We start from the raw sequence: 14829 nt of genomic DNA, 5'->3' as shown, positions 1-14829 counted from the left end.
CACCAATTTGTATACACATTGTAGGCTGGACTGAGATCTGAAAATCTGACCCCAAAGGGACAGCTTCAAACCTGACATAAGTTGTCATTCAAATCAGTAAGAGTTGCGCCCATTTATGCCAATTCTCATTATGGCCCAAAATGTCTACAATGAAGATAAAGGAACAGCTGCTCTATGCATGACCCACAAAAGCTTCTCAGATTCATAATAGATGATACCATGGCTATGAGTCAATCCAAAATCATGCATACAGCAAAATGTAAGTCCCAAGAATATAAAGAGGGAAAAGCACATATCTTTTCTGTCGGGAAGGAACTGGCTTGGCTTCAATCTGAGTGTAAGCAGAAGCAAGGCTAGTACTTCCAGTTTTGCTCCATAAGGACTGCTTTTGCCAAGGAACATGGTGAAAGAAAGCATTTGAATCTGTTGTTAGTGTTATGCTTATAAGAAGCACACGGGATCTTTTTCAGGGAAAAAGGCAATACGCCGCATTTATTGAGAATACAGCAGTTAGCATATGCTTTTCAGTCACACACACACACACCATGCACACAGTCCTGCAAGTTGATGTTTATAGTTACCAGTCCAGAGTCTGACTCAATCTAGTGGCCAGCCAGATTCGTCACAGAGGGCAGCCAGGCTCTGTCGGTCGCGATCCGATGCTCCTGGAGTTGTGGCAAGATGAACCCAAAGTCCCATGGCCAAGCACCCTGTTCTTATAGTCTTTTTTTCTCTGTTGAAGTCTATGGATTTTGCTGTGTCAGTTTGTGACAAGTTACTCCTTAATTGGTGTTATCTTTTGATGTTAACATTCCAAAACACCTCCGAGAGGGTCATCCTGTCCTGGTTTCAGTTTAATCAATTGTCTTGTCTTTAGGGGTGCCAGCCTACACCTCAGGGTCATCAATCTGCCCTTCCTTAATTATGGATGTGTGTTGATGGTTCTCTGGTGTCATTAAGTCTCTTCACTCCTTCTTCCTTGACCATCTGGCTATAACAATGGCCTTCACACCTTATCTTTTCCTGATGCATGCATTCGTCATTCACACAGTCGTTTACAGAGACCTTCAGACAGGATAACATTTTGGAAAGGATTATATTGTTACTAAAGGGATTACAAAAGAACTTTACACAACTTAGTTTGCAATGCATACAAGAAGCAAGACCTTATAGCAAATACTGTAATGAAATCTTATCCTAAAACAAAAGGTGACCATATTCAGCCATAAGGACTATTCTGGTCTATTCCTGCCTTGAAATCAAAAAGGGTGGCTGGCAGGATGATCAAATCATACATTAATACATACTAGATTATTATAACCGTCAATCATTATAACCTCTAATACAAATATAAAATCCTACTCCTACATTAGGGGTGGAAGCAATTTTAAGCTTTGTCTACACAGGAAATTTTTATTTATGTATAATCTAAAGTGTGAATTTAAATGGAAAAAGTTATACTGGGATTAACTCCTGATGCAAAATTTCTTATTCCATTATAGGAGTTTCCACACTACGAGTTATACTGGTATAACTATATTAATGTAACTGGTAAAACTTTCCCAAGTAGACATGGCCAAGTGACAGAAGTGAAGGAAGTTTAAACCAGCAGAGCCCTTTCTTTGTTTCAGGTCACATTTTCACTTTGGCTAAATACATTAATAACTGTATAATAGAGCTAGAGTCTATGCTACTATACTTCTACCCTGCCACTTCCTGCAAACAATTTGGAAAAAGCAGAATTAGTAACAGTGGCATTAACATTGCTCCTCACTAAAGAGAAATTCACCTGACATTTTTAAAAATTCTTCCTGCAGAAAATTAGAAAACAACTTATAACCATTGCAGAGTAACAACTAAAACTTGAAAGCACAAGTTCAAAGTACTGGATCCTTCAGATGAATTATGTAGACTCTTTTTGATTAGGCGTATTGGGATAAGACTGCTGGAGCAAGAAGGAGAAGAGTAGAGGCATTCGTTATCTCCAAGAATACGCTTCCACTGATCAGTGACTGGAAGTGACTTCAACAATTCAGCACTGTTTCCGTCCTGAGACGCCCTCCATTCAGACCTTAAAAGAGTTCTTCACATTCTAAGACCTCCCTGCTCTTGCGGGTTCTCTGAATTTAAGAGGTAAAGAAATGTACAGTATGAGCACTCACTGAGCCAGCTTTATTCAAAATAGTACAACACAGATGACAACAACTCTTCAAAGGGAAGGAACCAAAGTAGCATAAAGCTGAAAACAGTTACTTCATAAACAAGCTAATTAATTCCCAAAATACAGGGCCTGCCAGTAGTGCGATAGAAATTCATCAGACTGAACATCAACACATGTTTTAGAGAACATACTGGTACAATTTACAAAGAAATTGAAGTGTGTGGACGATGTCACAGGTGCATAATCTTAAAATGTACAAATATACATATTAGTGAAAATTAAACAAAGATTAAATGCACAGTTTTAACACACTGCTTCAGTACTTAATCATGTAAAATAATACAATGTTATGTATAGGGTTGCCAACTTTCTAGTTGCACAAAACCAAACACCCTAGCCCTGCCCCACCCCCAAGGCCCCACCCCCCACTCACTACATTCCGCCACCAAGGGAGGGGGTTTAGGATGAAGGAGGGGGTGAGGGCTGGGGGTGTGGGCTCTTGGGTGGAGCCGGGGATGAGGAGTTTGGGGTACAGGAGGGTGCTCCAGGTTTGGGGGGGCTCAGGGATGGGGGGGTTTGGGGCTCAGTGTTGGGGCTCGGGCTTACCTAGGGTGGCTCCCGGTCAGCGGTGCAGCAGGGGGGCTAAGGCAGGCTGCCAGCCTGTCCTGGCACCATGCTGCACATGCCCCAGAATCAGCCAGCAGGTCTTGGTCCTAAGCGGGGGGGCCAGGAGGCTACATGCGTCGCTCTCACCCGCAGGCACCGCCTCCACCAGTGCTTCAGGTGGAGACAGCTCGCAGAGCCCCATGGGACCCCCCCGCCTAGGAGCCAGACCTGCTTGCCGCTTCCGGGGTGCAGCGTGGTGCGAGAACAGGTAGGGACTAGCCGGCCTTAGCACCTCCAACTGGACTTTTAATGGCCCAGTCAGCAGTGCTGACCAGAGCCACCAAGGTCCCTTTTTGACTGTGTGTTCCAGTTGAAAACCGGACACCTGTCCACACCTGGCCAAACCATTTATGCGGGGTTTTATGCCTACATGTGTTATACACAAGTTTATGGGGGTTTTATGCCCCATCCCCTGCCCCAGCCCTGAGCCCCCTCCAAGTTGTGTATAACACACATAGGCATAAAAAAACCCATAAATGATACATAGCCATTCAATTATATACAACCAACTACAGTCCATTTAAACCAGTTACATTCTATCCTGAATGCATAACTGATATTGAACTAAATAATGCCAATAACAATATAAAAACAAAATCCTAACATTTTACCCCAGATGTAATGGTACTGCATACTGCAAATCAATTGCCCATTGCTAAGCACTTGTCTCCACATAGCTTTTGTAATGCTCTAACTATATTGGTTTAGAAACCAATGTAGGTAAAGCATAAAAACTTTTTATGTGAATGCAGTTTTATTGGTATACAGGTGCTTAAACCAGTATAGCTTATTCCTGTTATGGTACAAAAGTGCTTATAATCGGTATAGCTTATTTTTATTAGTCTATAGTTATGACTAACTGATTCCTCCACAAAGGCCAAACCCTATAGTTTAAATGTCTTCAAATATAAATAATGGATCTGATCTCCTGTTATGAGTATCAGTAAGCCAACTTGTTGCAGAATAACATTCAAAATTATTTCTGTGTTTTGCAAGATGACATTTCAAGACTACTTGCCTCTTACTAAAGTATTTGAGTATCAAAAGATGATCTTATTGTTTTGTTGACTCCTCTCTGCAAGTCTGTTAATGATTTTTCTAATTCCTTGTTACCCAGTCCACTTACAGCAACAGGAAAGGTAGCAAGGGTTCCCCCGCTCCCATTCAGCCTAGTTGTATAAGTGCAGTAGTAACAATTATATCCATCCAGATGTCAAATATCCAGATTCCTGAGAACCCTCACCATTACAATCAGTTCCAACCTGAGGGCCATATTGTACCATCATTTTTCAAGCAGAAACCCTTCTTGATATCAGTGGGGATTTCTGATTAACAAGTAATGTCTCTACCTGGCCCTGAATATCTTCCATACTTACTACTTCAATTTCATCAAGTAACTATCCCTAAAATCCATTACTCCTTCAGACTTTCAGAGACGATTGCAAGGGCAGAGCATTTTTTTTTTAAAAAAAGAGGGGGGATGAGAAAAGAAAGGCAGAGGTGTTTTTATTTATGAGTGTCTGACCCAGTGTAGGATCATTACAAAATGTAACAGTTTTTAATTGTATTCCATGGCCTATTTTTTTAATATCCTAATTGTCACAACAATAAAAAGCCAGATACTAATTAGTTTTATAATAAGATAGACTGCCAAAAAAAAAAGAAAAAAGAAAGCGCTAATTAGTTCTTTCTCCCGTCTCAGTCAAAAAAGTTAATTCACTTGGAAGGTTACAGTGAAATTGTAAATAGGGATGCAGTCAGGGACTGTTCAGAATCTACTAATAAGCAAAAACAATCAAGAACTTGCTTTTACTTAATACATTACATCAAGCCCACTGACTCAGACCTATCATGAATAGCTGCTTTTCAAAGACAATTTGCGAATGAGAAGCTGGAACTCCTATCTCTCCAAGTCCAATAGAAAGTATCTAGTAAGTTGCGTGGAGAAGTTGCCATAATTTCTGCTCAAGGCTTTTATGGTTCTTCATGGCCATTAGAGAGTTCACTGCCCGTGTCCTCCGCTAGGCTGCACGCTTTTCCAGAATTCTCTGCACAGCTCTTAGTGTTGGAGGATGGTTTGAAGGCTTCCTCTACCTTCTTCTCTGCAATCTCTGACCATCTGCTCCCATCTGTGGGCTTAAGGGCTGGAAGCATATGAACCTCAGTGGGCTGGAAATAGCATGGGATAATTTAACAGACACTGTCAATGTTGTGGAGCCTAGAAGTTAACATACACTGACAGCAGTTCCACCTCAAAGGTCTCAATTTATAACTGTGGCAAAGGACAGCATGTGGGAAAGGACAGCTTTTCCAACTGATCCTTGATGGTATGGGGAACAGAAAAAAAGAAGACAGATGAATATGCTGCATGACAATGGATAGACAGCACTTGTGCCAGTTCATTTGCAATGAATCAAACCAAAGTTTCCCTCTATTTCATGCTGCAGCAAGGACTAATTTAAATCAAAGACACCTTGTTTGCTTGTTTTCTAGAGGAGATGTCTGTAAAGGTATAGAACATGTTTATATGAAATAGGTTTGGTGGTGGTCTCTGTCTAGTTAGTTTCAAGTATGTGTGTCCATATCACCAAAAACAAAGCCATGATTGAACTAGCTGACCACCTTGTTGGCAGTCTCAGAAATGAAGGGGCCTAGGAGTGAACGGGTATGGAAAGTGAACTACCCTTACAACCCCCGCAGGAGGAGGAGGTCCCTCTAGTTTATTGTTTAGGCAGACTGAGGGACTGTTGCCAGGAAGTTTGTTCTGTATGTCCTGTGCCTGGCCTGTGGAAAGAAAGGAATAAAGTCTCCAGAGCCATCAGTCTAGCACAACTCACATTATTTCTTTTTTAAGATAAACAACTGTAGCAGAACTTGTATGATCCCCCTTCAGACGCCTGTACTGCCTTGGTTTCCTCTTCCCTCCAGGGAATCAAAGTTCACACTGCAGATGTTTTCATAAAAACCCTCTCCATCTGGGAGTCTGATTTACTAACATCAAGTTCAAAACAACACAAATCTGCCACCTGGTCTCCTGCTGGGTCACAACCCTTGGTGTGGGGCTCTTCCTCCTATCTCTGCTGAAGTTAAGTTCCCCTCCTAGCTAGCTTCCTCCCGCACCAACTGGCTGGCTCCTCCTCCCTGCAAGCTTCCACTCCCTCTGTCTTGGTGCACTACAGAGTCATCTCCACCCTGCTGTCTCCCCTCAGCGGGCCTAGTTCTGAGTCACATTTTCTCATCATGCGACCCCTAGACTAGTCACAGAGGAGACCGATTCCATTAAAGGGCTAGCTCAAGAGTGTTTTCTTTAAAAAGACACTGCCTTGAATAGTTTTAATTTTTGCGGTGAATTCAGTTTGTGGCTTGCTACATACACACACCAGCTGTCATCTATACTATCTATTTTTAATCTTACATATCATAGATTCACTGAGTTTAAGGCCAGTAGGAAACAATGGATCATCTAGTCTGACCTCCTGTACATCATAGGCCATTCAATTTTGTCCAGTTACCTCTGCATTGAACATGGCAACCTGAGTTTGACTAAAGCACATCTCCCAGAAAGGCATCCAGCCTTGATTTGCACAAAGCAAGAGAAAGAGAATCCATCACTTCCCTTTTTCTAGCGGTTAATCAGCCTCACTGTTAAAAACTTGTGTCTAATTTCTAATTTGAATTTGTTTGGCTTCAGCTTCCAGCCATTGGTTCTTGTTATGCCTACCTCCAGTAGAGAAAAGAGCCCTTTAGTACCTGGTGTTTTATCCCTGTGAAGAATGAAATCACCTCTCTTACTTCTGATAAGCTAAACAGAGCTCTTCAAGTCTCTCCAAGGCATCTTCTCAATCACTGAAATAATTTTTGTGACTCTTTCCTGAACCCTCTCCAATTTTTCAACATCCTTTAAAAAAGTTCACATCCGAACTGGACGCAGTATTCTGGTATTGGCCACACTATACACAGAAACAAAATCATCTCCCTGCTTCTACTCACTATTCCCCTGTTTATATAGTCAAGGATCACATTAGTTCTTTTTGTTACAGCAACTCAGGTTAAGTTGCTTATCCTTTATGACCCCTAGGTCCTATTCAGAGTCATTGCTTTTCAGTATACGGTCTCCCAGTCTGTAGATAAGGTCCGCATTCCTGGCTTCTAGATGTATAACTTTGCATATGGCTATATTCAAACGCATTTTGTTTGAATGGGCCCATCTTACCAAGTGCTTCAAATCGCTCGGTCTGACCACCCTGCCAATCTGACCACCCTGCATATTTTATCAGCAGTGATTTTAGGTTTATTTGCAGCTAATTAGTGAAAACGTTGCAGGGTGGCATACAGCCTAGGACTAGTCCCTGGGGAACCCTACTAAAAACACCCCCACTCAGTAAAAACTCCCTACGGGCAACTACTTTTTGAGATCTGTCAGTTAGCCAGTTCTTAATCCAGCTCTCCTGATATTTTATAATGCTAATTTTTTTAATCAGATATTTATGTGATACTAAGTCAAAAGTTGCAATTTCTTCAAAGAATGAAATCAGATTTGTTTGAGAAGACTTATTGTCCATAAAGCCACAACGGCATTAATGGTATTCCTATCTTTTGATGTTTTAATCAGTTGCATTCCATTTCAGCTGTTTCCTTATTGTGCCTAGGACGGATGTCATGTATCAGTGTTCAGAGCTCGCTGTTCCTCTGTCCCCTCTGTTATCTCAGTACTGCTGCTATTAGTACATTTCCACTGGCAGTAGCAATGCTGATAACTCTAATAGTGACAAGCTGGTGACAGCTGCCGGTGTTGTAATCACTGTGGCCCAGCTCTACACAGGTACTTAGGTACCTAAACCCTGGATATAGGCACCTAAGTCACATTTTTAGGCTCAATTGCAATCCACAAAACATCTTCTCAGCTGTTGCAAATCCTGTAGGCACCTAACTTCACTCAGCACCTAACTCTTTAATCTAAAAGTTCCCTAGCTGCCTATGTTTCTGCCTCTGGGCATAAGAACTGCTGACTCCTTCTAGGGTGCCCAGATGTTCATCTCCTGCCTAAGCCCCAGAACCATCCATGAATGGGAGAAGATAGGCAGAAGAGCTCCTGTCTTACTACTGGGGCCTGATCCACTAGACTGTGCTGAGAGGCTGCCTGCCAGATAGGTCCCATTCAAAATCCAGCTGTTGGAGAAGGTGGAAGTGGTGTCCATCTTATCATTTTGAGCCTCAGGGTTTGAGCACTGACCTGGTATGTTGGAGACCCACATTCAATTCCCTCCTCTGCATGAAGGGGAGAAAAGATTTGAACACGAGAGTGTGCTAGCCACTAGGCTATGAGATACACTAATGTAGTACTCCCTCAGTCTCTCCTGTTGAAGCTCTTGCAATTTGGATATTTAAAGAGTAATTAGGCCAGAGAGCAAAAGTGAGAATGAATCTTAATCCTGATGATTCAGGCATCCCTCTGGGAGGTAGGAGACCTTGGGTCCAGGCTCCACCAGGTCTTTAATTATTTAATCCACAGTGGTACAACTTCAACAGGAGAGACTCCCACCTCAGCATATTCCACAGCTCAGTGGTAGGACCACATTCCTGAAAGATGGGGGAAGATCCCTGTTCAAATCCTTTCCCCCCTCTCATGCAGAGGGGAGAATTGAACCTGGATCTCCCACATCCATACTCTAGCCACTGGACTGAGAAGCTATAAGGTGGGTGCATTTGGCTGTCTTGTGTGGTGTGAGGCAGTCGCCTTCCTCACACAAAATGACTTAGGCACCTAAATTGCCTGACTCAATGAAAAGGGTTCCCAGTTGTGGATTGCAAGCTGATAAAGGTGCTTCCCTGCAGCCTGGACTTAGGCCCCTATCTCTGTGAGAGACGTGAGGCTCAGCCAGTGGCACTGGAACAATTTTTACAGTGGGGGTGCTGAAAGGCAGTGGTCCCCAAACTTTTTACCTGGCACCCCCCGTTACCCCTGTCCATGCCCCCTCTCCCCAGAGCTGGGGCCAAGACTGGGCCATGGTTCCTGGAGGTGGGGTGGGACACAGACAGAGGTAAGGGGGCTGAGGCTGGGACCAGAGCTGAGGGCAGGAGCAGAGCCCCAGGTGCTGAGCCAGCAGCCGGGACCCCACATGTGGGGCCAGGGGAAGAGCCCTAGGAGTGGGTCCAGTGGCAGAGCCCCAGGCAGGGGTCCACAGCAGCCAGGACCCTGCGTGTGGGTCCGGCAGCAGAGCCTCGGGTTGGGGTCCGGCGGCAGAGCCCCGGGTTGGGGTCCAAAGGCACCGCGATCCTGGACATGGGACTGGCAGCTGGGACCCCACACAAAATCTAGGGGTGCCTCTCATTTGCATCTCATATTGGCTAGCATAGGCAGCTCCCTTCTGAGCATGCTGGCTTTGTAGAGTCCAGTGTAAGGTGCCTGTCTTTCCACATGCATTGTATAGGGAGCCTAGTGTCCTAACTCAGGCTTTGTGGATCACAGTGTTGTTCCTGTGAATTTCTAGACACTTTAAAGTTAGGCCTTGCAACGCTGAGCATCACAGCCCCTAAGTCCCTTTGTGGATCAGTGCCTGTGTAACTAGACAAAGTCCTGAGCAGGGTTAAACAATGTGAGGTGAAATCCTGGCCCCATTCACATCAATGGAAGTTTTGCCACTGACTTCCACAGAGCCAGAATTTCAGTGAAGGTGATTAAAATGCAGGTCAGTCACTTTACATTTAAGTCTCCCTCAGCTGCTAGAACTAATGGAGCTGTACCCGAGGTAGCAACAGTGGGGAATTTGAGGGGGAAAATGAAGTATAGACACAGTCACACGTTCATACACACACAAGCTCCTCACCCGCTTCCCTCCCTCAATCCAGCAAAGTGCCTGACCCAATTTTTAAATCCCTGCTGATGCAGAGGTTGCTGACGTCAAGTCTATTTATGCTTATTGGGAATATACATCCATCAGAAAATATAATGCAGTGCAGCAGTGTCTTCTTCTACCAGGAGCAGCTAGACTTATTGCTTATTTGGTCACCCCAAGGCATTCATAATTGGAAGGCAGGAGATGTATGTGCCAAGATGGGATGTAAAACACACATTTTATGCCAAAAGCAGGTGGAGAATGTCTTCGTGAGCACAGCAAATGGATTCGCTTATACCTTAATGAAGGCAATATCTTGGATTTCATATTCACAGTTTGCATAAAAGCATGTGATCTAGTGCAATGAACATGCAAGTAACACACATTTGTAATGGTCAAGTACCAAAAACTGTTATTTCCATTCAAAAGAGCGTGGGGCCCAAACCATAGCTGCAGATCGGAACAAACCCACATTTGAGGAAGTTCAGAGCTGAAGCGAGGCTTTGTCTACATGTGAAAGTTACACCAGTTTAACTAAAGGTGTGATTTTGAACCCATTTGATTAAATAGGTACAAAAAGCTGTGTGGATACTCTCATTTCAGTTTATCTTAAATCAGTTAGGAATTGGTTTAAGCTAAGCCAATTTTAAGTGAAATAAGAGTGTCCAAAATAAGGGGTTTGCACTTGTTTAACTAAATCAGTTTAAAAACCAATTTAAGTTAAACTGATGCAAATTTCTCATGTAGACGAGGCCAACGTTTTGTAGCTGGCCCCTTTCGCAGTGATGGGCTCAACCAAAATCAGACATCCCCTGAGTTTTGGGAAAGTTTAAATCTGGTTCCATATTTTGTGACTCTGATCCATCTCTAATTACAAATAATGATCACTGCTGTGGTGATGTGCACAACGGCAATACAGATTTTCCCCCCAAAATTGTATGGTGGATTAACATTGGAAGTTTTTAAATGAAAGGGTCTCTTGGACAAAAAAAAAAAAAATCAAGAGTGTTGGTACAAAAGTTGTGGTATAAGACATCTATGCTTCCAGACAAATCATGACTTTATCTACATAGGCAGTAAACTCATCAAATAAGCGCACCCATCCATCTAGAATGGAATAATGTAGAGACAAAGACCCCAATCCTGCAACTGCACACACATGAGCCAACATTTACTTCAATGGGGCTCTGTGCAGATAGAGATATCCATCAGTTGCAGGATCAGGGTCATAGATATTTGAATGCAAAGCTCTGCCCACGTAGAATGCTCTCTCCTCATGCTCTCTCAGTAAATACATTCCCCTTGAAACCATCAAACATTCCTAATATAAAACATTTTAAAATGTGTTAGCAACTGCAGCGTATTCCAGAAAAACCTTTTAATTAAATAGCAAAGCTTAATATATGCTCTAGAATTCCCTCTGATGTTGTAATGCGTGCCTTTGTGTATTAACATGAATAAATACATTGTGATTATTACTCCCAAAACCAGAATTGCAAAAAGAACATTTTCCAAGCAGTCAAGACCAAAAGAATCTTGATCCAGATGACATCCATGATTTCCAGTTCAGAAACAGCCAAAATACACCCATCATGATGAGAAATAGAAAATTACCTGCATGGTCACTTCCTGAAAGCTGATCAGGCCTGTACTTCTCCAACCAGCTCTGAATCGCCAGATGTTAAACTACTGCCTCTTTTCTTGTGACTGCAAAAAATGGACAAAGTTAAACTTCCCTGACAGTTGCTGTTGAACTGCACTGACCTTTAAACCAATGGGTGGTGTTACATGTAGCAGCTCACTAATCTGGGATTTGAAATTAGACATGATCACTAGAACACTATGGCTGCTGGGTGAGGTAAACTGTGTTTTCCAGAAGGAAAAAGGGGAGCCGCACAGAGAAACATACAAAGGGAAACCAATTCAAGTGGACTTTGCCAATGGAGCAAAAGTAAAGAGAGGATGTTTATACAAACAAATTTAGCTGGCCAATTTCCCCCCCTCAGTTTCCTTTACTATTCATCAAGATGAGTGTGTGGGTGAGAATAATAGGGATTTTCTTCCCTTGCTGCTCAATTTTTCCTTCTGCTTCTGTAGTGAAATCCTGATAATCTCATGTTTATAATCTTCCAGTCTGAGGCGACATATACACCAGTGACTGTACATGTCTGTGCACGTGATTGGGCTATAACCCCCACCACCATTGTCCACATCTAAACCCCAGAAGCACATGTCTGAAGGCAAAGAGCGGGTGAGTAAACTAACATGCCTAAGGGGTGGGGGCATATACACCATACACCCCTCAGGTTGTGGTGTAGTTCTGTATCCATGCCAGTTTGAATGGAGTAAGGGGAGTGTACCAGGTGTCAAGTTTCAATCGTTCTCCTCCCACAGTGCACTGAACCCTTGTCTTTCTGACCCTTACCCAATCTATAAAGGTCCCCATGATCCCCCACTGCCACTGGTAGTAGAGAGCTGTGCTGACCACATCAGAACAGCTTTCCACTGCCCCCCTTCCAGATCAGGACCGGTGAACATGGATCCTCCTCTGAGAGCAGACATCTGGCTCGCCGGCCATACCTGTGTGCTGATCACTGTTTGGTTGGAATACACCATCCTCCATGACTTTGCCCAGAGTGGCAGGAAAATACACTTCTACCAGGAAATTTCAGGGAGGCTGGAGTGGGTGGGCATTGAGTGGACTCCAGCCCAGTGCCGGGAATGCATCAAGCACTTGAGACTCCTGAACGGAGGGCAAAAGAGTCAAATAGTTGCTCCATGAGGGCTCGTCATACATACCCCTTTTAGGATGAGCTGGACCAGGTGCTGTCAGGGCTCCCAGTACAGAGTCTCAAGTGGCTCACGACCCCCTCCTCAAGTCTACTAGCCGCATTGTCTGACAGGATGCCAAAAAGAGCCAGGGTAAGGAGGCAGCAGGGACCTCAGTGAATGCCCCGGAAGACCTAGAAGACAAACACAGTATGATGTCCCTTTGCAGTGGAGAGGTGAGGGATTTGTGGTGCTGATCTGAGACTTCAGGAAATGAAATAAAGTTGTGATGTCTCTTTCTTTCCCTGACCATTTCACCATTGTTAGGCAGCTACAGGGGCTGGATTTTCTAGTGATGCCAACAAGGGGATGGGGTAGATGGTGTTCCTGGTTTGCATCTACCTTTGCACAGAAACTCCAGATCTTAGCTGAGAATATAGTCAATTTCCAGTTGAATTGTATCCCAGTCCTGTAAACATATTTCAGCAAGCTTCTGGTGTAGCAGAAACTTCAGCTGGGTCTTGATGTTCAATAGCAGCACAAATCTGCTTGGTCTACCTTCATAGCTGACCAAACCCCTCCATTCACATTATGTAGTGGGGCGTCCATTAGCAGAAACATCTCTCTGGTGTAGATTGCTGGATCTCCTCCACAGGATTGGAAAGTCACCTCTCTTTTCCATTCTGGTACCATGAAAACTGCTGTGTTCTCCAGAAGTTGCCCAGCCTTTAAAGAAGAAATTGCATACTGATAATATAGCCTCTGGAAGAACTGCCACCTCTCACCCCTTTGAGACACTATGGACTTTTTAAATACATGAGTACATTTAAATCTTACCATTCATAACTTCTGCTTGTTCCTCATGGGCTGCAAAAGTGGTCTGAGAACCAAAGATATTTAATAGTCGCATTCCTGGAGCGCTGAAAAGTACCAATATTGTGACCTTCCTCAGAAAAGTTATGTTATCTGGGGGATTTCTCAGATTCTTCCAAAGGAAAAAAAATGTATATAATGATACTCTTGTCATTGAACTGTCAGGACCTTTGACTCCGAAGAGGGAAACCATTGTACTGGGAGGGCAGGAGCAACACCCCAAAGACAACAAAAGCAGACAGAAGGACCCTGGAGGATCTTCTCATTGGTATGGACAGGAGGAACCAGGAGCAGCTTGAATTCCTCAGGGCCTGGGATGATTAGGCTCTTCCACAGGAAGAGACACTGATGAACCAGTTCATGGTGCGGGAGGTACACATTACAAAACAGGAGCATTCCCTAATGGAGAGGCTCATAGAACTTGTGGCCGAATGAGTTTGAGGTCCTCCTGCTGCCATGGCCACTGATCCTGTCTATGAACTGCCACCATCTCCTCCTTCTCTGGCTGCTGCCTAAGGTCCTGCTGAAGTGGCGTACCCAATCCCCTCTCCCCGACAATGACTGGGAGGAGCCTGCAGGACTCCCAGGACCACACCATCCAGCAACACATGAAATCCCTCACCGGGATTTCCCTCCCTTTCCCATCTCCCTCGCTAGCATCCAGGAGGGGAACAATGAGCCTGCAGAAATCCCTGAACCCCACCAGGTGCCCACCCTCCAAGCAGGTGGACATCCCTATATGTCCCCAAGTACAGTTTCCTCCCATCATTCCCCACTTTGTCAGGGAGAAGGCAAGGAGATGGATGCAGAGACATTAACATATGGCTGTTGTTCACAGATTCAGTCTAATTATATTTTGTTGGGTTTCCATCTCTCTTACTTACACATTTCTTGTAGTTCTTTTAATCAATGTTATCATTTCCTTGACTTTTGTGTGGACCCTCCTTCCTAAGCATGATGAATGTAAGATGTTTTCAGGTTCAGGATTGGGCCTCATGATTCACAGCACATGAATTGGAATGGTGCATCTGTCTGGTGCTATCATACTACAAACACTTTTCTGTTTATCCCACACCCACAGCCCCCTCCCTGCAGGTTCAGAAAGATCCAAACTCCCCGGGACACAGGGAAGGGATGGGGAAAGTGCGGCTAGTGTTAGGTGTTTACAGAAAGCAGTGCTGGTTCTAAATGCGGCAGAACTCATCACACAGAAAACGGGTGGATAAGCATCTTTAGGGCTTGGTTCACATGCAGGAAAACAAAACCCAGTTCAAGTAACAATACAGACATCTGCCATTAACCAGTAGTTAAAAGGCCCTTCTTTCCCACCCACCCCAATCCTGACCACTTTCAACTTTAGTAGCAATTAGTGTGCCATAACAGCGCCTAAGTGCAGTTAGCACCACTGACAAAGAACTATTTAAAAAATAGGTGCACCCCTCCACCCTGCCCAAAGCAAATGTTGATAAGGTTGTTAAGAGAGATTGCATGCTCCCAATAACAGAGGTTTTTACACAAGTGTGA

The 14829-nt window shown here is 43.9% G+C and overlaps 1 long non-coding RNA gene across 2 annotated transcripts in view; it reads right to left on the bottom strand.

Annotated features, from left to right (window-relative positions):
* Window positions 1–242: 242 nt before the first annotated feature.
* Window positions 243–14829, bottom strand: part of LOC141981671 (uncharacterized) — a 48461-nt gene continuing 33874 nt past the window's right edge. Inside the window, exons 3-6 of one of the 2 annotated variants that reach the window (XR_012637875.1) lie at window positions 12835–13158; window positions 12463–12626; window positions 11278–11370; window positions 243–2120 (exon numbers count right to left, since the gene is read on the bottom strand). This is a non-coding gene — a long non-coding RNA (uncharacterized LOC141981671). The remainder of the gene's footprint in view (window positions 2121–11277; window positions 11371–12462; window positions 12627–12834; window positions 13159–14829) is intronic. The other variant, XR_012637874.1, reaches the window with a different exon arrangement.

This window comes from Natator depressus, chromosome 2 (genome assembly GCF_965152275.1).
Source record: "Natator depressus isolate rNatDep1 chromosome 2, rNatDep2.hap1, whole genome shotgun sequence".
NCBI classification, from domain to species: Eukaryota; Metazoa; Chordata; order Testudines; family Cheloniidae; genus Natator; species Natator depressus.
Note: the sequence above shows the minus strand (reverse complement) of the source record. Positions and strands in the feature narration are given on the sequence as shown.